This window comes from Aquarana catesbeiana, linkage group LG07 (assembly GCF_042186555.1).
Source record: "Aquarana catesbeiana isolate 2022-GZ linkage group LG07, ASM4218655v1, whole genome shotgun sequence".
NCBI classification, from domain to species: domain Eukaryota; kingdom Metazoa; phylum Chordata; class Amphibia; order Anura; family Ranidae; genus Aquarana; species Aquarana catesbeiana.
Genome location: NC_133330.1, coordinates 191,095,247 through 191,120,115, shown reverse-complemented (window position 1 = coordinate 191,120,115; position 24,869 = coordinate 191,095,247). Strand labels below are relative to the sequence as shown.

At 46.6% G+C, this 24,869-nt stretch overlaps 1 protein-coding gene across 7 annotated transcripts in view; it reads right to left on the bottom strand.

Moving 5' to 3' along the window:
• Nucleotides 1-24,869, bottom strand: part of LOC141103387 (complement factor H-related protein 1-like) — a 553,742-nt gene that overhangs the window by 82,621 nt on the left and 446,252 nt on the right. The window lies entirely within an intron of this gene.

Below are 24,869 nucleotides of genomic sequence, written 5' to 3'. Positions count from 1 at the left end.
CTCAAACGCACATGCGAGTGTGTGTGTGTGTATGTATGTATGTATGTATATATACACACAAAGACACATATACACTATATATTTTCTTATAAATAAAAATGAGCAAACGTTTTATAATGTAAGAAAGGTCTTTCCCATCTCCCTGCCGGCACAGTGAAAGAAAAGTGCAAAATGTGGAGGGTAAGAGAGTGGGCACTATGTACAGGAGAGGAGTGTGGGAGGTATGAGAGTGAGCAGTATGTACAGGAGAGGAGTGTGGGAGGTATGAGAGTGAGCAGTATGTACAGGAGAGGAGTGTGGGAGGTATGACAGTGGGCACTGTGTACAGGAGAGGAGTGTGGGAGGTATGAGAGTGAGCAGTATGTATGAGGAGTGTGGGAGGTATGAGAGTGAGCAGTATGTACAGGAGAGGAGTGTGGGAGGTATGACAGTGGGCACTATGTACAGGAAAGGAGTGTGGGAGGTATGAGAGTGAGCAGTATGTACAGGAGAGGAGTGTGGGAGGTATGACAATGGGCACTATGTACAGGAGAGGAGTGTGGGGGGGTATGAGAGTGAGCAGTATGTACAGGAGAGGAGTGTGGGGGGTATGAGAGTGAGCAGTATGTACAGGAGAGGAGTGTGGGAGGTATGAGAGTGAGCAGTATGTACAGGAGAGGAGTGTGGGAGGTATGAGAGTGAGCAGTATGTACAGGAGAGGAGTGTGGGATGTAAGAGAGTGAGCAGTATGTACAGGAGAGGAGTGTGGGAGGTATGAGAGTGAGCAGTATGTACAGGAGAGGAGTGTGGGATGTAAGAGAGTGAGCAGTATGTACAGGAGAGGAGTGTGGGAGGTATGAGAGTGAGCAGTATGTACAGGAGAGGAGTGTGGGAGGTGTGACAATGGGCACTATGTACAGGAGAGGAGTTTGAGGGGTATGACAATGGGCACTATGTACAGAAGAGGAGTGTGGGGGGGTATGACAATGGGAACTATGTACAGGAGAGGAGTGTGGGGGGTATGAGAGTGAGCAGTATGTACAGGAGAGGAGTGTGGGGGGTATGAGAGTGAGCAGTATGTACAGGAGAGGAGTGTGGGGGGTATGAGAGTGAGCAGTATGTACAGGAGAGGAGTGTGGGGGGTATGAGAGTGAGCAGTATGTACAGGAGAGGAGTGTGGGAGGTATGAGAGTGAGCAGTATGTACAGGAGAGGAGTGTGGGAGGTATGAGAGTGAGCAGTATGTACAGGAGAGGAGTGTGGGAGGTATTAGAGTGATCAGTATGTACGAGGAGTGTGGGAGGTATGAGAGTGAGCAGTATGTACAGGAGAGGAGTGTGGGAGGTATGACAGTGGGCACTATGTACAGGAGAGGAGTGTGGGAGGTATTAGAGTGAGCAGTATGTACAGGAGAGGGGTGTGGGAGGTATGAGAGAGAGCAGTATGTACAGGAGAGGGGTGTGGGAGGTATAAGAGTGAGCAGTATGTACAGGAGAGGGGTGTGGGAGGTATAAGAGTGAGCAGTATGTACAGGAGAGGAGTGTGGGAGGTATGAGAGTGAGCAGTATGTACAGGAGAGGAGTGTGGGAGGTATGAGAGTGAGCAGTATGTACAGGAGAGGAGTGTGGGAGGTATGAGAGTGAGCAGTATGTACAGGAGAGGGGTGTGGGAGGTATGAGAGTGAGCAGTATGTACAGGAGAGGGGTGTGGGAGGTATGAGAGTGAGCAGTATGTACAGGAGAGGAGTGTGGGAGGTATGGGAGTGAAACCACTCTGTGTATGTGGTTTCCAGATCATGTGAAGTTAATGTATAACCATTCAATTTAACCCTGTATTGATCCAAACTCTGTAAAATCCAAAGTGTAAATTCACCGTAAAAAAAATAAACACTCTAAGGCTAAGTTCACATCTATGCGTGTGGGTAACGCATGCAAAATTGCATGCCTTCCCAACATGCAAAGAAATGTGCTGCCCTTATCCATATGTGCAGCAGTGCCATTGTTTGTTATTGGCATCTCCATGCATCTGCAAACATGTGGACCAAACTACAGGGTGCCGCACACTTTTGGAAAAGATTCAGGACTTCTTTTCATGATGCTTGTGCGTAGGGCAGCCCATTGAAATTAATGGGCTGCCCTACACGTAATGCATGAAAACCATGCCTGTGCGTGCGAAAAAAAGCCTAACTGAGTAGATGCAAAATAACAATTCTCAATAAAAAAAAATCATTATTCTCTAAATAATCAGTGTTCATACAATTGCACTACCATGTAAATAACTGTGAACACTGTGCTCTGCTCTGTTTATTGAGGACAGGTAACTTTTATATAGAGAGTGTTTAGTTTTTGTGGGGAATTTACATGTTGACTGTACAGAGTTTGGTGAACACAGGGTTAAATTGAATGGTTATAAAGTTTCTTCAGATTATCTGGACATACACAGAATGTGGGGGTTGTTTATATAGTGATATGTGCCAGCTTCCAAGATATCTGTTAGCTGTGAGCAAGGCTAAAGACTCAGCTGACTCCCCCATACACACTCTGCTCTTCTGATCCTCCTATTAGCTTAATCATTCTCATCAAACTGCAAACAAATCCTCCTGAATAGTTCTGATGTGAAACTGCCAGCTTACCTCTCCAAACTGACTTTTCTTAGAACATCAGCTGGCTCACCCCCTTCCCTGCAGTGTCAGCAGCACCTGGCAGCAGTGCTGTATTTTGGCCTAGGCCAACAAGGCCCAGGCCTAGGGCGGCACTTTGTGGGGGGGCGGCGGCCGCGCCCCCCGCACGAGAAAAGCCCCCCTCTGCCTCCCAAGTCAGTCCATTGCTTTGCTGGCTCTCACATGGAGCACACACAGCGTGTGCTCACAGTTCCCCCCTCCCCATCTGCACAGACGGAGAGAGAACTTGTCAGCGTCTCCTCTGGTGTTGTGATTCCACAGTCGGATTGTGTCTTCAGTGGGCAGACTCAGCTACAGTCTGTATATCCGGTCTCTCCTTAAACCTCACACAGGGCTTATCTGTGCTTTGTTTCTCCTATCATCTCCCTGTGACCTGAAATCCGGACTCTCTGATAATTAACCCTTTGTGTCCTTGCTGTGCTTTACTACTCTGCTTTAATGGACACATGTACACAGCTGCTTACATATATGGTTAACTCTTTACAGCTCAATATCTGCAGGCTGGTGCTTCTGGAATCAATGGCATTTAACACCTTAGTGTCTGCTTGTATATGTGGTTAACCTTTCATAGCTCCTTGTATCTCTAAGCCCCGGTTCACATTGATGCTACTTTGAAATCGCGCTACTTCACTTGAAGTAGCGCGATTTCAAAGTAGCAAGGTCAGCGCGATTTCAGGTGCTACTTGATAGACATTTGTGTGTAGACATTCACAGATGTCTATTGAAGTCGCACCTGAAATCGGCAAAAGTAGTAGAGAAACTACTTTTGCAAATCGGTGCGACACTGCAAAATCAGTGTCGCACCGATTGGAACAGTGCCATTGCCTCCAATAGCCTGCGACTTTTCATGCGATTTGATCTCTCAAATCGCATGACAAATTGCTCCAATGTGAACCTAGGCTTAGGCTCAGTTCACACTGGCTTTGATGGGCACTGACGAGGCTGCACTGATAGGCACTGACGAGGCTGCACTGATGAGCACTAATGAGACAGCTTTGATAGGCACTGATGAGGCAGCTTTGATGGGCACTGATGAGGCAGCATTGATGGGCACTGATGAGGCAGCTTTGATGGGCACTGATGAGGCTGCATTGATGGGCACTGACGAGGCTGCTTTGATGGGCACTGACGAGGCTGCTTTGATGGGCACCGATGAGGCTGCTTTGATGGGCACCGATGAGGCTGCTTTGAAGGGCACCGATGAGACTGCTTTGATGGGCACTGATGAGGCTGCACTTGGTACCCACTTTAACCACTTCAATACTGGGCACTTTCACCCCCCTCCTTCCCAAACCAATTTTTAGCTTTCAGCGCTGTTACATTTTGAATGACAATTGCGCGGTCATGCAACACTGTACTCAAATTACATTTTTATGTTTTTTTTCACACAAATAGAGCTTTTCTTTGGTGGTATTTAACCACCGCTGGGATTTTAATTTTTTACGCTACAAATAAAAAAAGACTGAACATTTAAAAAAAAAAAAGAAGCATTTTTCTTAGTTTCTGTTATAAAATTTCGCAAATAAGTATTTTCTTTTGATAAATTTTGACCAAAAATGATGCTGCTACATTTCTTTGGTAAAAATAACCCAAATGAGTGTTTATTTGGTGTTGGCAGTGATGGGGGACAGACAGATGTTTTATGGGGACACAGACATGTGTATGGGGACAGGGGTGACAGTGGTGCTTGGTGTACTGTTTGTGGGGTGATCTGTAACAGCTCTCTGTGTAAAAGCATTCTTGCACAGAGAGCTGTCACAGATCTGCAGTCCCCCCGCCCCTGCACTGAGCTTGGCGGGGAGAACTGTCACAGAGACATGCGTCTCTGTTTACATTGTGACGGCTGTGATTGGACACAGCCGTCACGTGATTGGGAGGGCCGATCACAGCGCCCATATCCCGATCTCTGCTCAGCTGGATTCTGTGATCAGAATGATCACAGGACCGAGCCGCAGCACGCCTTGTGGCCGTGCTGCGAGCACTCACTCTGAGGAACGTTCCTGAACGTCCACACAGGACAAGGGAATGACCACCCGGCCGTTTATGTGCAGTGGCCGGGTGGGAGGTGGTTAATGTACAGAGAGAAAGAGGTGGAGCTCTAAAAAGAAAAGGTGAGGCCTAAAGAGGAAAGGGTGTGGTTTACAGATGACAGGGCGGGTCTTAAACAGGAAGGGGCTTGGCATTGACAGGAAAGGGTGGGTCGTATTTAAATTAGGGGGTGCACAAGTTTAGTCAGGCCTAGGGCAGCACAAAACCTAAATACATCTCTGCCTGGCAGTAGCAGTGCCCCCCCTCCATGTTCTCTGGGCAGACAGCACTGGAGATGGGGGGAGGATCTAAGTGAATGAGGGCACAGATTGAACATACATAAGACTTGGGGGAGATAGAAAAAACGAGATTGGAAGCTTCTAAATACAATCACTACCTGGATCTAGCAGGCTGCAGCCACTCGTCTGCCGCTCTCAGGCTCTGCTAGTCCGCTGCTTCCAGGGAGAGAGAGGCTGGAGGGGGGGTGGAGTGCAGATGTAGATCACTCCGCTGGCTACTGTGAGGACCTGCAGCCGGAACTATAGAAGCTGCATCGGAAAATGCGGCTGGCTTACTCCGCAGCTGAGGTCCTTATTCCCTGCTCAATCACCTCCCACTTGCAGCACAGCTGTTTTTACTGGCCCCAGTGGTGGTGACTGAAGTTACACAGGGACAGGACAGATGTTGCAGGCATTTAGCACTGACAAAACTTGTTTAAACACAGACAGGGCTGAATGATTAGGGTGTGCCTGGGCACACCCGGCACACCCCGTGGGCACGCCTATGCATGTCACAAATGAGGCTGTTGGTGGGTAGGTTGCATTCCCTTTGAATGTCAGCCAGCTGAGCACTGGCATTGTATGACTGGCGGAAATGACCACAGACTTTTCTGGCCTGCCTTAGGAGATTCTGTAAGCCTGGGTACCTCCTCAAGAACTGCTGTACCACCAAATTCAGGACGTATGCGAAACATGGAACATGGGTCAAGTGTCCCTTTCGGATGGCGGGGGGAAGGTTGGTGCCATTGTCACATACAACCATTCCTGGCTGAAGTTGGCGTGGCGTCAACCACCTCTGAGCCTTCCCCTGCAGAGCTGACAGAATCTCTGCTCCAGTGTGGCTCCTGTCCCCTAGGCAGACCAACTCAAGCACCATATGGCATCTTTTAGCCTGACTGCTTGCTTAGCCCCTTGAACGCTTACGGAGCACCGCTGGTTCAGAGGACAAAGTTGCAGAAGAGGCCATACAGGAAGAAGAAGAGGAGGGGGTGGAGGAGAGAGCTGTGGCAGAATCACCACTAGCATTTTGGAGGCGTGGTGGTGGAACAAGCTCCAACAACACTGAACCCTGTCCTTTTGCCAAAGGACTGTATGGCAGGTCGTCATATGTCTGGTCAAGCATGTGGTGCCCAAGCCGCTGCTGTTCTGGCCACGCTTGATTCGCTTCAGACATAGGTTCCAAACAGCAACGGTGCAATCTGCTGCACACGTGTCAAAAAAAGGCCCACTCCAAGGAACTTTTAAAAGCCAGCGGGGAGTCAGCAGCGCCCTGCACCTGCGGAGCTCTGCGGTGTGATGTAATAGGGTGGCGGCCTTTAAACTGCCCCCTAGAGGACATCCTGCCTCGTTGATGGATTTGTGCCTCCTCCTCCTCCTCTCAGGCACCCACGTAGAGTCAGTGACCTCATCATCCTCTCCCTCCTCATCACTGGAGCAAACTTGGCAGTATGCTGCAGCTGGGGGAACATGACTGCCAGTTTCTTGTCCTTTTTGGTTCCTCTCTCTAGGCTCACGTTACTCCCTTCCCCAACCTGGGAACCAACATCGGAGCCTTCAAATCGCTGCGCATTCTCCAGCAGCATGTACCCAACACTTCAGTCGGATAATTCTGGGGACTCTTCCGTGCATGATGGTGGGGCTATGGAAGGAGTGACTGTGGACAAGGAGCCCATGGAATGGCAGCTGCGTTGAAAGGCAAACTACTCTGAGCCTGGGTGACAGAGGATGAGTAGGATGAGGACGGCTTTGTTATCCACTCCACCAGCTCTTCTGCATCTTGTGGTTCAATAACACGGCCAGCAGCAGAAAGAAAGGACAAGCGTGTCCCACAGCCACCTGTAGAGGATGCACCAAGTCCACGACCACCACTGTAGACACAGAGGCTGCTTGCCCTCTTTTAGTGGCCTGTGAGCGTCTGCCTCTCCTTGGTGGCCTTCCAGACATGTTGTATTTGTTTTGCAACACCACACTACACTGTAATAGATACTGTGTACACCACCAGAAAAGTAGTAGAAACTGTACACACTGTATTAGATACTGTGTACACTACCAGAAAAGTAGTAGAAACTGTACACTTTGTATTCGATACTGTGTACACCGCCTGCACTGTATTAGAAACTGTACCACAGCTGCACTGTATTGTGTACTGTGTACACCACCAGAAGTGTAGTAGAAACTGTACACACTGTATTAGATATTGTGTACACTGCCTGCACTGTATTAGAAACTGTACTATGGATGCACTGTATTGTTTACACCACCAGAAGTGTAGTAGAAACTGTACACACTGTATTAGATACTGTGTACACTACCTGCACTGTATTAGAAACTGTACTACGGCTGCACTGTATTGTGTACTGGGTACACCACCAGAAGTGTAGTAGAAACTGTACACACTGTATTAGATACTGTGTACTGTACACTGCCTGCACTGTATTAGAAACTGTACTACGACTGCACTGTATTGTATTGTGTACACCACCATAAGTGTAGTAGAAACTGTACACACTGTATTAAATACTGTGTACACTGCCTGCACTGTATTAGAAAGTGTACTACGGCTGCACTGTATTGTGTAGTGTGTACACCACCAGAAGTGTAGTAGAAACTGTACACACTGTATTAGATACTGTGTACACTACCTGCACTGTATTAGAAACTGTACTACGGCTGCACTGTATTGTGTACTGGGTACACCACCAGAAGTGTAGTAGAAACTGTACACACTGTATTAGATACTGTGTACTGTACACTGCCTGCACTGTATTAGAAACTGTACTACGACTGCACTGTATTGTGTACACCACCATAAGTGTAGTAGAAACTGTACACACTGTATTAAATACTGTGTACACTGCCTGCACTGTATTAGAAAGTGTACTACGGCTGCACTGTATTGTGTAGTGTGTACACCACCAGAAGTGTAGTAGAAACTGTACACACTGTATTAGATACTGTGTACACTGCCTGCACTGTATTAGAAACTGTGCTACGGCTGCACTGTATTGTGTACACCACCAGAAGTGTAAGAAGTGTAAGAAGTCTTGTAATATTGGGGGTTATTTAGCTTCAGTTTAGAGCTTACCAGTGAGCTGAGTCTATGCCACATATGCAGTTTAAGGGCTTTTTTGGCCCATGTTTATTGAAGTAAAAGAAAAACAGTCCATCCAGGATTCCCACGCAGGGGTTTCTTCCACAAAGCAATAATAAAATAAATGGAAAATAGCAAGCCACCTGGCTCTCTGGTCAGCACTGCTGTTCAGGCGTTGACCTCGGTCCTCTTGACCATGTAACTGTGTCCCTGTTTGGTACCCACACTGTACCTCTGGTGACACTCTCTCTTACAGCTTCCTGTCTTACGTTATTGCCACATGGCTGCTTCAGGCCTGTAGCCTAGGCCTTAGGTCTGCTCCTTAGAGCAAAAGGGTTTCCTTGAGTTAAGCTCTCTCCTAGCATACTCCTGATCAGCGCCTTGCTGCTCTGTCACAAAGTACATCTGCCTCCTGCAGACATGCATGCTCTGGCTACACCCGTGCAGTCTCTAACTCCTGCAGAGCAATGGGAGTCCACCTGACTCCCATGCACAGACTTCCAGTCTGTTGGGTGGGGCCCTGAGCCATAGCCAGGTCACAACTAAATAGCCCAGCACACAGCTGTGCAATCAGCGTGCCATTCTCTCCAAAATCTTGTGTAAACCAGCAATATTCCAGGTAGCACAGGGTCCCAATGCCACTATATATATATTTATATATATATATACACACACACACATCTCCAGAATTCCACCCTTCCTGACTAATGACACCACAAAGCAACTTATTCACTCCTTGATTATTTCCCGTCTTGACTACTGCAACTCTTTCCTTAATTGCCTACCCTTACGCAGGCTATCCCTCCTTCAGTCTATTATGAATGCTGCTGCTAGACTAATACACCTCACTAATCGATCTGTGACTGCTGCCCCTCTCTGCCAATCCCTTCACTGGCTTCCCCTACCCCACCGAATAAATTTCAAAATGCTAACCACAACATACATGGCCATCCACAACATCGCCCCCAAGTACACCAACCTCATCTGCAGATCCAAATCGTCCAATCCGCTCCTCCCAGGACCTCCTGCTCTCTAGCTCCCTTGTTACCTCCTCTCATGCTCGTCTTCAGGACTTTTCCAGAGCCTCTCCCATCCTCTGGAACCCCCTGCCCCTGTATATCCAATCAGCCCCTAACCTGTCCACCTTTAGGAGATCCCTGAAAACTCACTTATTCAGGGAAGCCTATCCCACACCCACCTAACAACCCCATCAAATCATTCCCCGCATCTATTACCTTTTGTACCACCACCTTCTCCCCTTAGAATGTAAGCTCTACGAGCAGGGCCCTCCTGTCCCTTCTGTATGGTTCTGTAATTGTGCTGTCCCCCTCAACATTGTAAAGCGCTGTGTAAACTGTTGGCGCTATATAAATCGATAATAATAATAATAATAAATATATATATATATATATATATATATAGTGACGATATGTGAGGCGATATAGTGGATGATCGCTATGTTTCACCTTCCATTCGTTCTGTTGTAGGGGATTGAACCGGAATCCGGCCCAGGTTTTTCCAGCCTCTGTGGCAGGGTGGGTTTCGATCCGGATGTTCAGGTCCACTCGAGCCCACACTCAGCTGGACTTTAAATGACCAGGAAGAGAGCACAACAGGGCTCTCTGGTTTTGAGACTCAGGAAGGAACCTGAGTGAGAGGAGCCCTGGGTGTTGGATTCAAAAGGTTTGCTTTTCCGCATGTTTTGTGGGTGACAGGGAGCAGCCCCACAGTGTATAGAGAGGAGACTATTTGTTTAGTTTGCGCCGGACGGCAAGGATTTAATAAACTGTTTGTTTTTATTTTGCAAACCTCCTGCAAATAAACCTGGCATCCGCCAGATTTTGAAGAAAGTGCCCATTTGCTTACTGTCATTCAGAAAAAGGTGATCCCCACAAGATAATTCTCCACACGTGGTGGATTCAGCGTGCAATTTCTGAAGATGCAGGAAATGATAAAGGCCCTGCTACAGGCCAATGCAGCCCAGCGGGAAACCAATAGCCAAGTTGCAGAGGCCGCTGCAGCACAACAGGCGACCCAGCAGGAGATGAACCGGCAGTTTGCAGAGGCTCTTGTGGAACTAAGGAAGGGGTCCTCACTGCCTGTGCCAGTGGAACCAAAGATGGTACGTGCCTCCTATCACCTACAGAAAATTATACCTGCCGATGATGTTGAGGCATGCCTTGCGACTTTTGAGAGAGTTGCTGTCCGCGAAGGATGGCCAAAAGAACAGTGGGCGGGTCTGTTGGCCCCATTTCTGTCAGGAAAACCTCAAAAGGCCTATTTTGATCTGGAACCAGACAAGGTCCAGGACTTTGAGACGCTGAAGACAGAGATACTCGCACGCTTAGGTGTCACTATGGAGGTCCGGGCCCAGCGCGTGATCTACTCCATCAACCAGCCAGCCCATTCTCAAATGTTCGATCTGATCCACCTCAACAGGAAGTGGTTGCAGCCAGAGACTTTGACAGGCCCTTAGATCGTGGAGCGTGTTCTAATGGACCGGTACCTGCGTGCGCTCCCTGCTGCTCTGAGGAAGTGGGTCGGACAAGGGGATCCCAAATCTGCAACCCAGTTGGTGGACCTAGTAGAGAGGTACATCGCTACTGAGGACTTAGTGAACCCGTCTATACCCCACTTCGGTGTGTCTAGTGGTACAAGATCGCCCGGCCGTTCTGGTAAGACTGTTCTGGGGTTCAAGAGCATGGGGAAGTTTGACAGGACTCTTGTTACAGCTGATGAGACTGTGGGTCCTAGACCTGGAGACTGGCCAAAGAAGCCAGGAAGGTCTTTTGGACAGTTAAGAGGAGTGGGGGTAGAGCACATACGGTGTTTTCGTTGCCATGCATTAGGGCATACTGCTGCAAACTGTCCTATAGATGATGAACCTATGCAATGCGATTATGCATTGCATAGGTCGCATGTACTGCATCATATCAGAGTTGCATTGAAAAACAGATGTGTGTTATTTCAGTGGATGGAAAGCCACTCACAGCCTTGCTAGACTCTGGTAGTGTGGTGACCCTAGTCAGGAATGATTGTGTGAACCCCACAAATCTACACCCCAGTACTATTGGGGTAATTTGCATCCATGGGGACACTTGGGACTACCAGACAGCGGTGGTTGAGGTTGATACCCCCTGGGGCACTGTAACCCATTCAGTGGGGGTGGTACCTTCACTGCTTCATGAAGCTTTAGTGGGGAGAGATTTTCCCCATTTTTGGAAGTTATGGGAGAGCAAAGGGAGGCTGGTAGATGGAGCCCCCCCTGCTGGGGAAGCACGGGAACTCTCACCAGATGCTTTTTGTCAAAAGGAGGGGGGTGCTGTTGGTAGGATCGAGGAAGCTGGAGATCCCCTTCTTTTCCCTGTCATGGCTGGGGAGCCGGAGGACCTGTAAGCTAGCTCCCAGCCTGAGGGTAATGAACAGGAGAACACCGCTGCCCTTGACAATAAGAGTAGCCAGAATGTGGTACCCGACTTAGAGGTCAGGAGAGAGAATTTTTGTGTTGAGCAACTGCGAGATGTCACCCTCATGAGAGCCAGGGAAAACGTTAAGATGTTGGATGGGGAACCCGTAGATCCCAACTGGGGGGTGTCTTTCCCCTACATGGCCATTAAAAACAATTTATTGTATCAAGTGGTAAAACGTAGAGAGGACGAGATAAAACAGCTACTGGTTCCCAAACCCTTCTGCAGGGTGATGCTAGACCTGGCCCACGGTCATGTAATGGGGGGACATCTCAGTATTGGAAAAACCCAGGGAGAGAATTGCCCAGAGATTTTTCTGGCCTGGGGTGTATGCAGATGTCAAGGAGTACTGCGAATCGTGCCCCGAGTGCCAAATGTCGACGCAGTCACCCAATTTTCACAGCCCTCTTGTCCCTCTGCCAATAATCAAGGTCCCCTTTGAGAGGATTGGCATGGACCTGGTGGGGTCGGTTGTGAAATCTGCCCGGGGTCCCCAGCATATTCTGGTGATCCTGGACTATGCGACGCGCTATCCCGAGGCCATACCCTTGCGCAACACCTCCGCCAAAGCTATCGCCAAGGAGTTGGTCCAGGTGTTTAGCAGAGTGGGGATCCCTAAAAAGATCTTAACTGATCAGGGTACCCCATTTATGTCCAAGGTTACCAAGGAACTTTGTAGATTATACAATATCTCCCATCTCCATACCTCTGTCTACCACCCCCAAACGGATGGTCTAGTCGAAAGATTTAATAAAACTTTGAAAAGTATGCTAAAAAAGGTGGTCGACAAAGATGGGAGAAATTGGGATTTTTTGCTACCATATCTCATGTTTGCCATACGTGAGGTTCCGCAGGCATCCACAGGCTTTTCCCCCTTTGAGCTATTGTATGATAGACATCCCAGGGGGCTGCTAGATGTCGCCAAAGAAACGTGGGAAGGAGAGGCCACCCCATATAGAAGCATCATAGAGCATGTATCCTTGATGCAGGGTCAAATCGCAGCTGTCCTGCCCCTGGTGCGAGAACATATGGAGCGAGCCCAGGAGGCCCAGAGGAGGGTCTATGATCGGGGGGGCCAAGGTCCTTACTTTCAGCCCCGGGGACAGAGTGTTGGTACTGGTTCCCACGGTGCAAAGTGAGTTCCTAGCCAAGTGGCAGGGTCCTTTTGAGGTTGTCGAAAGGGTGGGGGAGGTAAACTACAAAGTCTACCAGCCAGGCAAAAGGAAACCACACCAAATCTATCATGTGAATCTCTTAAAGCCCTAGAAGGACAGAGAGACTTTACTGGTCGCTTACCCGCCTCCAACAGACTGGGTACCGGTGACACCTGACGTTCCCATAACGGATTCCCTGTGCGTGGCACAACAAAGTGACGTTAGGGCATTTGTGCAAAAAAAAAAATAGAAGACTTTTTCCAAGTCATCTTCCAGGACGGCTTACAGAGAGATAGGCTCTTCCCACCTAGCACAGGAAACACATGATCCACATCATAAAAAGCAGCACACATGTATTAGCCCCTCAGTATTTGTGTTTACTCTGGCCAGTCAGGAACTCCAAACAGATTTGTTATTTTTCTGGCCTTCGTGCTAGGTGGCAGGGGCCTCCTGACATCCATACCCAGGGCAAACAGGGCTAGTACTCCTGGGGTATGAGTCAGTTTGGGCCACCCAGAGACCTGATAGAATGGTCTGGGGTGAAAGTAAGGGACCCCCTCTCCCGATTGAGTTGTAGCCTCAGTGAGGTACCTGTGAGGAGTGGAGGAGGTGATCCAGTGGGTCCATCCGAAATGGCTCAGCAGGGTCCAGGGAACCTTTTTTTTCTGCTGTTTACAGAGATCTCCATGTGCAGGGCTTCTCTATCCCCAGCATGTGGATCGTGCTGGTGGCGCAGAGTGATGAGGTAACTTCCAGGGCTGGTGACAGGAAGTGACATGGCAGCGGCGGCCATCTTGGTTACACCCAGATGAAGCCTAGTTGGGGATAACAGGGCTGTGCCGGAGGGTGGCGTCAGATCCACAGCGCCGCCCCTGATTCTCCACACCTCCTTATATATGTCCCCAATAGCAAGATGGCGCCGAAGGCTTCCAGGAACATGGAGACACCAGGATCCATGGAAGCAGGTCTGGAGGCGCCATCCGTTGATTCAGGCCCTAACAGGGGGCGGACTGCTCTTTCTCTTTTCTTATCCTCCTGTGGGTGGGCACAGGAGGCATTGTGTTTTCTTCCAGAGCCTGTTTATTGTTATACTTAGTGTGGACAGGTGTCACACATACTAGCATAGGCTCCGGTGGTGGGTACTTTTATAAAGGTTCTTAGATTAGAATTTTTGTTATCCACAGGGTGTTTTTGTAACGGGTATTGTCTTCAGTGGAAGTAATGTACTGGCGTTTGTCATTTGATTCATTTCAGGACAAAGCCCACGAGCCCAGAGATAGCAAAACAGAGACACCCATAAAAAGGTGCCCGATGTGCACCAAGAAAATGCCTTATGGGTGGAAGAAAAGTGCATGTCAGGACTGTATAGACAAGCTCATCAAAGGAGAAACAGGCCCTATCCTCAAAGGTTTTATTGACTCAATGAAGAAAGGGATGAAACAGACTTTACAGTCCTTTAAACCCAGAGAGTAGGAGGCTCTTGCTGAACCTATCCCCTGTATTTCGGGAACCAGTACTATTGTTAGGCCAATGGTCCTGACCCAGGCAGGGGCAGCCCACCAGCAAGGAGTATTGGAGGAGAGATCAGAGTCAGCCTCACAGCCTGAGGAGAGGGACTGTAATGAGGAAAGACCCAGCAAGGTTCAAAGATCCCTTTTTCCTGCAGAGGAAACAGAGGAACTATTAAAGGCTATATATGACACCCTGGAGCTGGAGCAGCCAGAGGACCAGGAGTTGTCTGTACATGACCTTTTATATGCAGGCCTTCAGCCTAAGCAGAGCAGAACCTTTCCGGTACATACGTCCCTAAAAGAGACAGTACTTCAGGAATGGAAGAAAACGGAAAAGGGAGTCTTCTTCCCTAAAAATTTGAAAAGAAGGTTTTCCTTCAAAGAGGAAGATACAATGTTGTGGGAAAAGTGCCCCAGACTGGACGCTTCCCTATCTAAAGTTTCAAAGGGTTCCGAGCTTTCCTTTGAGGACTCAGGCACCCTAAAGGAGCCAATGGACAGAAAGGTGGAAGGGTATTTAAAGAAAGCGTGGGAAGCCTGTTCCACTAACTTTAAGCCAGCACTAGCCACTACATGTGTGGCGCGTACACTTGATTTATGGCTTAAACAGCTCTGTACTCTTCTGTAGTCAGATACTCCCAGGGAAGAGATTTTGGATGCTTTACCAACGCTAAATAAGGCAGTAGCCTATATAGCAGATGCGTCCACGGAGTCTGTAATATTTGTAGGGATATTTTAGCTTGCTGTCCTTTATTTTAGCTATAAAAACCTATAAAAATGTGTATCCATTTTAGAATAATATGTATATGTGACGTCTATCAAAAGTTAGTTTCAAATTCTTGTAAATGATATGATTTCCCCGAAATGACGCATGAAGTTTTTTCCTTGTTGACAGTTTCTGTATGAAGAAATCATGTCCCATTTTCGGTGGTTTTTAAACATCTGATATATACGTAATGTCTGTATATATATATTAATGAAAGGGTTGAACTTTTTCTGTGATGTAATTTTGGTTATATAAGTGACCGTCTACAGAAGTAAAAGCAGAACATTCCAGGCATTGACTATTGTGTCATTATTTTCTTACTGGAATGATCTCCGGGCCTGATTGGGTTTAGGCAGATATAAAAGAAGAGGTTCACTTGCTCCTAGAAGATCGTTACCCCCCCTTCCTATCAGCTTGGTGGCAGCGTGTGGGGCGGTCGTTATTCATGGGATGATCATCATCCAAGTTTCTAAGTCCGGTGAGTCTGATTTAATTATTATTATTTCTTTCACCGTGACTTTAGTTTAAAAGACCGTTTTCCTATATGGGGTTAACAGAAGGTGTAGTGTTAAAAACATTTATGTAAATGTATAAACCTCGGTAGAAGTCCGTTCGGGTGACAGAACAAAGGGCTCTGAGTAGTGCAAGGGCTCTGAGTAGTCCAAAGGGCTCTGAGTAGTCCAAGGGGTTCTGAGAAACCCAAAGTAATATAATACAGTACTGTAAGAAGTTTTATAAAGATATCTGATAGAGTGTCCCGGAAAAACCCAAACCTCTTTGCTTACCTTATCTATCGCTATCGCTTAGATTTTATATATATAAAATAAGCTAAGATAATCTGTACGTGTATTGTGTGGATTTTGTCGGACGCTGCGAGGTGAGGTGGCGTTCACCACTGTATTGTTATGGGTCAATTATCAGGGAAGAAGATTCCCCCTCCAGATGTAGGAGAGACATGTAAATGTTATGTAGCCAGAATATGTGGAACTGATTATGTATATATTAACCCTTGGGTAGATAATCTGGCGGGATGGACTGAAGACATGAGGAGTAGTGACCCGTTTCCCCGACAGGGTCAGAATGACATTTTTCACATGGACATGGTCAAGGGACTTTGCTTAGGAGATAGGGAAGCTTTCCCATACTATACGGGAGACCCCCAATGGGATAAGGAATATATGAGGAAAGGTGGGGAAAATTGGTTATTGTATGCCCCCTACTGGTATGAGAGAGCGGATAAGAAAATAAGAAAGAAAAGTCCAAATCCAAGGGACAAGGAAGCTCCGGGGTTACATGCTTGTGAGAAGAGACTTAAATCAGGTTCCCCGTCCTTAGTTCCATGTGCACAAGCTCCCCCAGTTGCTCCCCCAGTTGCTCCGTCACCTCCACCTTATATACCGCAGCCAAATAGGGGATCACCAAAACAAATATACCCCTCGTTCTCAAAAGAGGACATTGAGTTTTTGGCTGCAGTTGCAGCAGTTCGTCCATAGTCATAGGTTGCTGTCCTATCAGATCAGCCACTGCCTATAGTTTCACAAATGCAACAGCCGATTGGTTCTGCCTCCTCCACAATGGATGAGGAGTTACCTGAAAAGACACCTGCGGGGGAACATAAAATAAAGATGCCCCGTGGACCCCATAGAGAGGACCCTGCTCAGACCAGGAGTATAACTCAGATGTTGAAACAAGCTGCAGAGGGTGAGATCACACAACACGCAGTTTTAAAACAAATAGCTGACAGGAAAAAAACGGAAGAAAAAGAGGAAGTAGCTACGCAGCTAGCAATGCAAAATTTTCCTTTTCTAACTGTCGGTGATGTAATGGTGATAAAATGTATTGATATTGAAGATATCAATCGTATTATCAAACATTGCCCCAAACCTTCCACATCAGCTTTGGGGGCAATAGCTTAAAGAAAGCTTGTAAGGGTAGAAATTATACACAGGAAGATATAAGGATTATTATAGATAGTTTGGTGGGAATGACCTCTCCTTGGGATTGGACTAAAGTGCCCACCATAGATGTCCTAGAGGCACCCACTACCAAGGCAGAGGCTTATTCACTAAACACTGTTGAAGGAAGGAATATTATGTGGGAAGAGCTAGAGAAGGAAATGAAAAGAGTTTTCATTAACAAGTCGTCACTCCTTACTGCAGTAGCTTGCAAACAGAAATCATCAGAGTCAGTGTTCGAATTTTGGAAAAGATTTCAGGAGGTCTGGACACAAGATGCCGGACTTAATACTCAGGATGGAATGCACAGTCTTTTAATACAGACTTATCTTAGCAACCTGACCCCTAAATATGCCCTCGTTGTGAGACAGCAGATTTCAGATTGGGCTACAAAGAGTATGACTGACTTTCAAAAAAAATTGACTGAAAAAGAGGCCGCGGGTTGTTTTGACATCCCCAAGCAAACACCAGCACCGATACATTACCAGGATAATTTCCCAGGAAATCAAAGGGGAAACTTTTATAAGAAAAGGGGACAGGATAGAGGGGGTTATAGAGGTGGATATAGGGGAAGAGGACAGCCACAAAGAGGGGACTTCCAGCAGAGGCAACCTAAGACAGGGTGTTTTAATTGTGGGGACCCCGGACATTGGAAAGCTCAATGCCCCTGGTATGACCGAGAGTGTACAAATTCAGGGCCACCGGCTGCACCTACTCCCCCTCAGGCACCACCCCCAGTACAGCAGCAGCATGGTGTTAAGTACCCCATTTCTTGGAAACAACAGCAGTCACAATGAAGCTTCCCGGAAGGTAGTATCTCGGCATTTCCACTTGTCTCTCATTCTTATCATGAACAGCCTATAATTTCATTGCTTGTAGACGGGCATGAGGTACCACTTGTGCCTGATTCAGGAGCGACATGCAGTACCATTAGCAAGGATTTTTATAGGGGAGAGGTTGTGGATGCTGAGCCTTCAATGGGAATAAATGGGATACTCACCAAAACTTTTAAAACACCCCCGCTTTCACTAAGCACCTGTACTGGTGCTGATTGTAATCTGCAACATTGTTTCAGAATTATTCCTGATTGTCCTGTGAGTCTCTTGGGAAGGGACTTGCTGGGAAAATTGGGCATTACAATGAAAATTACTGCAAAAGGATGATTATATGTAAAATCTGACAGGGTTCACCTTTTTACATCGCTCTCACACCCAGAAGAGGAAGATGTCAAATTGAGTGAGGAGGGAGTATGGGCAGTGAATCCTCTTGATGTAGGGTTCATTTCCTGTACGCCCTATAAAGCCACTTTGAAACCAGGAGCTTTACCTGTGTATCATAAACAGTACCCCATATCCAGAGAAAAAGAAGAGGGTATAGAGCCCATTGTGGAGGATTTCTTGAAGAAAGGTATTTTAAGAGAAATCATTTCTCCTTACAACACTCCTATCAATCCTTTTAAAAAGCCGGATGGCAGTTATAGGTTTGTACAGGACCTTAGGATCATAAACAACTTAGTGGTACCAATTGCCCCAATAGTGCCTGATGTGCCATCATTGCTCACCTCCATACCATCCGATGCTGAGTATTTCTCTGTAATTGACCTCTCAAATGCGTTTTTTTTCAATTTCTGTGGACGAGGAAACACAGCCACTCTTTGCCCTCCGATTTAAAAATCGGACGCTGACCTGGTGTAGATTGCCCCAGGGCTATATAGACTCACCTGTTGTCTATTCTATTGTCCTCCAAACCACTCTTAGAGCTTGGACACCTGAACATGGTTCAGTCTTGCTGCAGTATGCGGATGATCTGCTACTCTGCAGCTTGACAAGGGAGGCTGCCCTGGAGGATGGGAGAAATCTTTTGAAATGTCTTTTCGAAAGTGGTCATAAAGTGTCAAAGAAAAAGTTGCAATGGTGTCAGAAAACAGTTGAATATCTAGGGTTTGTTCTCACAAAAGGAGAAAGAAGAGTCAGTCATAAAAGAGTTACGGCTCTGATGGGTCTGCCCCGCCCACTCAACAGGAAGGACATGCTCACCTTCCTAGGTATGATTGGTTACTGCCGCCAATGGATACCTGACTGCTCTTACTATGACAATCTCCTGAGACAGGCCACAGGTTCAGATATGCCAGACTGTGTTAAATGGACAGATGAAATGTGTAATGCTTTTGTGTATTTGAAAAATGCTATGGTAACAGCTCCAGGACTCGGCCATCCTAAATATAATGTGATGTTTTATTTGTATGCCAGGGAAAATTGTACAACGATGGCAGGTGTCCTCGCTCAGGAGCATGGAGGCAAGCTTCGCCCTGTTGCTTTTTTTCCAAAGGTGGTACCAGTACCAGTTCAGGGCATGCCCGCATGTTTCAGAGCTTTAGCATCTTGTGCTATGTTGGTTGAAATGGCTGCAACTTTCACTTTGGGTCATGATACTACTTTGTATACTACTCATAATGTGTCCACATTACTGAGAAATATACATACGCAACATATGTCCGCCCAAAGGTTGAGCGGCTATGAGGTGATACTGTTGTCAAATCCAAAACTGTATATTAAATATGCTTCCCCTAATGCAGGCCCAGCTCCAATTTGAAATGCCCTGCTAGGATTAAAAGGAGAGCAGGATGAAGTGGTTCCACAACATGACTGCACCAACCTCATCCACCAAGACACATCTCCCAGACCTGACTTGTCCTCTACTGCTTTGCCAAATGTGCAAAATGTGTATGTGGATGGATCTTGTTCTAGGCCAAATGATCACACATATCATGCAAGATATGCGGTTGTGCAACTTCCAAATGTTATACTTGAGGCCAAGCCTATCCCATATCAATCAGCACAAGCTGCAGAATTGATTGCTCTCACCAGGGCATGCCAAATGTTTGAGGGTCAAGATGTAAACATTTACACTGACTCCAAATATGGGTATGGCCTGGTATATGATTTTGGCGTCATATGGAATAGGCGTGGCTTTATTGCAGCTGATGGAAAAAGCATCTCTCATTCCTCTCTGGTAGTGTCATTGTTAAAAGCCATTCAGTTGCCTAGAACTCTTGCCATAATACATTGCAGAGCACATACAGGCCAACAAACAGAAGTAGCTAGAGGAAATGCTCTAGCTGATTCAGCAGCCAGACAAGCAGCTATCTCTCAACCAACTCAAATCCAAATGCCAATGTTACAGCCTGAACTACCTTGTTTTGACCATCTACTGTCTGACCTACAAGATTATGCCTCAGAGGCCGACATGAGAGATTGAGAAAAAGTAGGTGCACAAATAGATCCAAAAACAGGACTTTTGTGCAAAGAGGGGAAGGTATGTATTCCAATGGCAAGTGCATCACTTTTTATTGCCCAGTATCATGGAATAGGTCACAGAGGCTGGAAGACAACTTGTGAGTTACTAGGCAAGGATTTTTACATTTCAGATCTCCCCTGGTTGACAAGGGATTACGTGTCCAGATGCATTACTTGCATTAGGAACAACCCAAATAACCCAAACAAAGCGAAACACGAACATTTGATATACCCCAGTACACTTTTTTACCCACCTACAAGTTGATTTCACACACATGCCCAAGTTAGGGAAAAGACAGGAATATCTTTTGGTAGTGGTGGACATGTTTTCGAGATGGGTCAAAATTTTTGTAACTACAAAGGAAGACGCACAAACAGTAGTGAAAATTCTCACACAGGAAATTATTCCTCGATGGGGATGCCCACTTCAGATAAACTCAGACAGAGGTCTTGCATTCACCTCAAAAGTATGTCAGGACTTGGTACATTCACTCCAAATAGAATGGAAGTTTCACATTCCATATCATCCCCAAAGTTCAGGGATAGTGGAAAGGGCAAATAGGACCGTGAAAAATAAAATAAGGAAAGCCACAGGAGGAACTTTTGTTCCATTGGAAGAGGGTTCTCCCAGCGGGTTTGGCTGAGATAAGAAGTACTCCCTCCAAAACTACAGGCTACTCTCCTTTTGAAGTGTTGATGGGTCGTCCCTTTCCCACTCCCTGGGCCAGAGCACCTCTTATGATAGAGCAGGGAGATTTGGATCTAGTACAGTCAGAGTATGTGAGGAAACTAATTAAAACTGTGGATACAGTTGAGAGAAATTTGCTCGCACCTCTCCTTTTTCTTCACAGGAACCTACCCACCCTTTTAAAGTAGGAGACACGGTGGTGGTCCAACAGTTGAACAGAAGCAAGAAACGGGAATATCCTTTTGGACCTCCTACTACGGTGATTGCAGTGACCAGAACGGCTATCCTGGTGGAGAATTGCTAATCCTGGATCCACGCCAGCCGAGTGAAAAAGGTTGCCCAAAGCCCCAAGAGCAGGAAGGAGATCCTAAACACAGGAGGCCCTCAAGCAGAAGTCCAAGCAGATGAAGGAGAAGTTCCTGAAAAAGCAGGTCCGGCCAGAGAAGATGACCTCACTTATTCCACCACAGACTTCTGGCAAGGCATTCTGCCTTCTGTTCCTGATCACTAAGAAACTAGGGCTATTAGAAAACAACTAGAATTGCATGACTTAGCCATTGAAAGCATGAGTTCAGCCCTTACAGGATTATGTGAAATGACTGAGGATTATGAATGTTGTACTTGGTACACAATACCAGTATAGAGATACGAGATTATTATGATGTGATAGCTCAGCATAGAAAAGAGGTGGCCAAGCTGCAACAAGAGGCTGGCAACATAGCCCAGACCTGGAGTCCTTTTGGAAATGTTGATTTTGGATTTGGAGGGATATTCTCTTGGATAAGGGATATTGCCATTATTTTAATCATTATTGTGTTCTTTTTCCTTTTCCTTTATCTTGTGTACAAGCTTATTATGTGCCTTATTAATAGAGCCACTCGCATTTCAGATCCCTCATCTCCCAATAAAACTTATCTCAGTATGTATCATCAGAAGCAAGCTGAGAATACCACCATGATAAGGAAGTGAGATCATACATATTTGATCAAAGAGGGGATTGTAGGGATATTTTAGCTTGCTGTCCTTTATTTTAGCTATAAAACCCTACAAAAATGTGTATCCATTTTAGAATAATATGTATATGTGACGTCTATCAAACGTTAGTTTCAAATTCTTGTAAATGATATGATTTCCCCGAAATGACGCATGAAGTTTTTTCCTTGTTGACAGTTTCTGTATGAAGAAATCATGTCCCATTTTTGGTGGTTTTTAAACATCTGATATATACGTAATGTCTGTAATTTTAGCATATATTAATGAAAGGGTTGAACTTTTTCTGTGATGTAATTTTGGTTATATAAGTGACCGTCTACGGAAGTAAAAGCAGAACATTCCAGGCATTGACTATTATGTCATTATTTTCTTACTGGAATGATCTCCGGGCCTGATTGGGTTTGAAAGAACACTCTAGGCAGATATAAAAGAAGAGGTTCACTTGCTCCTAGAAGATCGTTACCCCCCCTTCCTATCAATATTCTCGGCCAGGTCTACAGCATTAATTAATGAAGCCAGGAAGGCTATCTGTCTGAAGTCCTGGGGAGGAGACACAGTGTCAAAGGCCAAACTCTGTTCCCTCCCCTTTAATGGAGATTTGCTCTTTGGTAAAGAGCTAGAATCTGACCCAGAGAGGTCGGCCGATAAAAAGAAAGGGTTTCCTTTCCCCAAAAAACAACAGCAAAGAAGAAATTTTCGTCCCTTCCAGAGAGCAGGTGAAAGGAACTATCATCAGGGGGACAAAAGACAGCATAACAAGGGTTTTGCAGCCATGCAAGACCAGAAAAGAGGGTGGCAATACAGGAGGGGTAGGGGCAGAGGTGGCTTCCTTTTTAAACCCCCCCAGCCTAAAGACCCTTCTCAGTGACTCAGTCAGCCATGTGGGAGGAAGATTGGGGTCATTCCTCCCACAGTGGCAGACCATTTCCAGCAGCAGCTTCATTCTTGATCTGACAAACTCGGGGTACAGGATAGAGCTCTTGGGCTGCCCCCCTCAAAAATTTCACACAACAATTCTCCCGAAAGACGTGGAGAAGGCAACAGCTATGTCTTCCCTCCTACAGAGTATGCTGGAGAAGGTGATAAGCTTCATCCCCCCAACCCTAAGAAAAGGGGGGTTTTATTCTCACTTTTTTTGATAAAAAAGACATCAGGGAAATTTCTACTCATTTTGAACCTGAAGCAAGTGAACATGTACATAAGGTACAAATGATTCAAAATGGAGTCGATTTACACCACCAGAGATTTGTTAACTCCTGGGGTCTTCATGGTCTCATTGGACCTAAGAGACGCCTATCTTCATGTCCCCATTCGACAGGAGTCCAGGCAGTTTTTCAGGTTTGCAGTAAAAAAAGGGTTCAAGACCCTCTTTTTTCAGTTCAATGCGCTGCCCTTCGGATTGGTGTCAGTAACACGCATCTTCACGAAGATTTTGGGAGAAGCTCTGTGGATTCTGAGATCGGAGGGAATTCATATAATTCCCTATCTGGACGACCTGCTGATCTTTGCAGACTCAGCAGACGAGGTGAAACAGAACCTGAGCAGACACCTTCAGCAACTGGGGTGGCTGGTAAATCAGGAGAAGTCACAGTTGGTACCTACTCAAAGTATAGTATTCCTAGGATACCTAATAGACTCAACTACATCCAAAATTTTTCTGACGAAAGAAAAAGTGGCAAAGATAATTGCAGCGGTGAGCAGCCTCTGCGTATGTACAGAGACCTCAATTCAGGGTATAATGAGGGTTTTTGGTTTAATGACAGCAGCCATCCCAAGTGTCCAGTGGGCACAATTCCATACTCGAGCACTTCAGGTGTTCATGCTTTCTGTCTGGGATGGAAGGAAGGAATCTCTTCAGAGGCAGACAGAGATCCCGCAGGAAGTAAAACTCTCAATAGAGTGGTGGTTGATCCCTGCAAATCTCTCTGCAGGTCGACTTTGGTCCCAACACAACCCTCTGGCGGTCACCACGGATGCCAGCGGTCAAGGGTGGGGAGCCCATTCAGGTGCACAGATGGTCCAGGGGGTCTGAAACTGGCAGGAAGCCAGCCTCTCCTCCAATGCAAGGGAGTTGAGTGCCGTTCTAAAGGCTCTAGTAGTCTTTGGTCCTACTCTGAGGGGAAGACACGTGCAGGTCCTTTAGGACAATATTACCACAGTAAGTTACATCAGCAAGCAGGGAGGTACAAGAGTCCCAGGTCTTATGAGGATAGCAGAAAAGATCCTTCAATGGGCGGAGGCAAATCTTTTATCCCTGTCTTCTATTCACATAAAAGGGGAATTAAATACTCTGGCAGATGTGCTAAGCTGGGAGATTCTGTCTCAGACAGAATGGTGCTTGAATCGAACAGTGTTCGAACAGATAGTGCAGAAGTGGGGAATCCCACAAATAGACCTTTTTGCTACAAGGCAGAACAGGCAGGTGGAACAATTTTTCTCCCTACAGAGAGATTATCTCAGTCTGGGCCTCGATGCCCTATCCGAATCCTGGGAGGCAAATCTGGTGTATGCATTTCCACCTTTTTCCCTCATTCCAAAGATTATCCGGAAGATAAGCGTGTCAAGCATGAAGCTTATCCTGATCGCACCATTCTGGCCAGGGAGGTCTTGGTTCTCAGGACTACTAAGACTTAGCATCTTGAAGCCTTGGAGACTGCCTTACAGGGCAGACCTCATATATCAGGGAGAGGTGAATCATCCAGAAGTGAGCTCTCTTTCTCTGACGGCCTGGCTTTTGAGAGGGAGCTGTTAGAGCAGAGAGGGTTATCGGCAAAAGTAATCTATACCATTCTTAGCAGCCGGAAGCCGTCCACTAACGCTATTTACAATTAAATCTGGAAAAAATTTGGGGCCTGGCGCCTGGTCAATAACAGAGTGTCAGGAGCCATGATCCCGGCGGTCCTAGATTTCCTCCAAGCTGGAGCAGATCTAAATCTGGCAGTCGGTACCCTTAAGGTGCAGGTATCGGCTCTATCTAGCTTTTT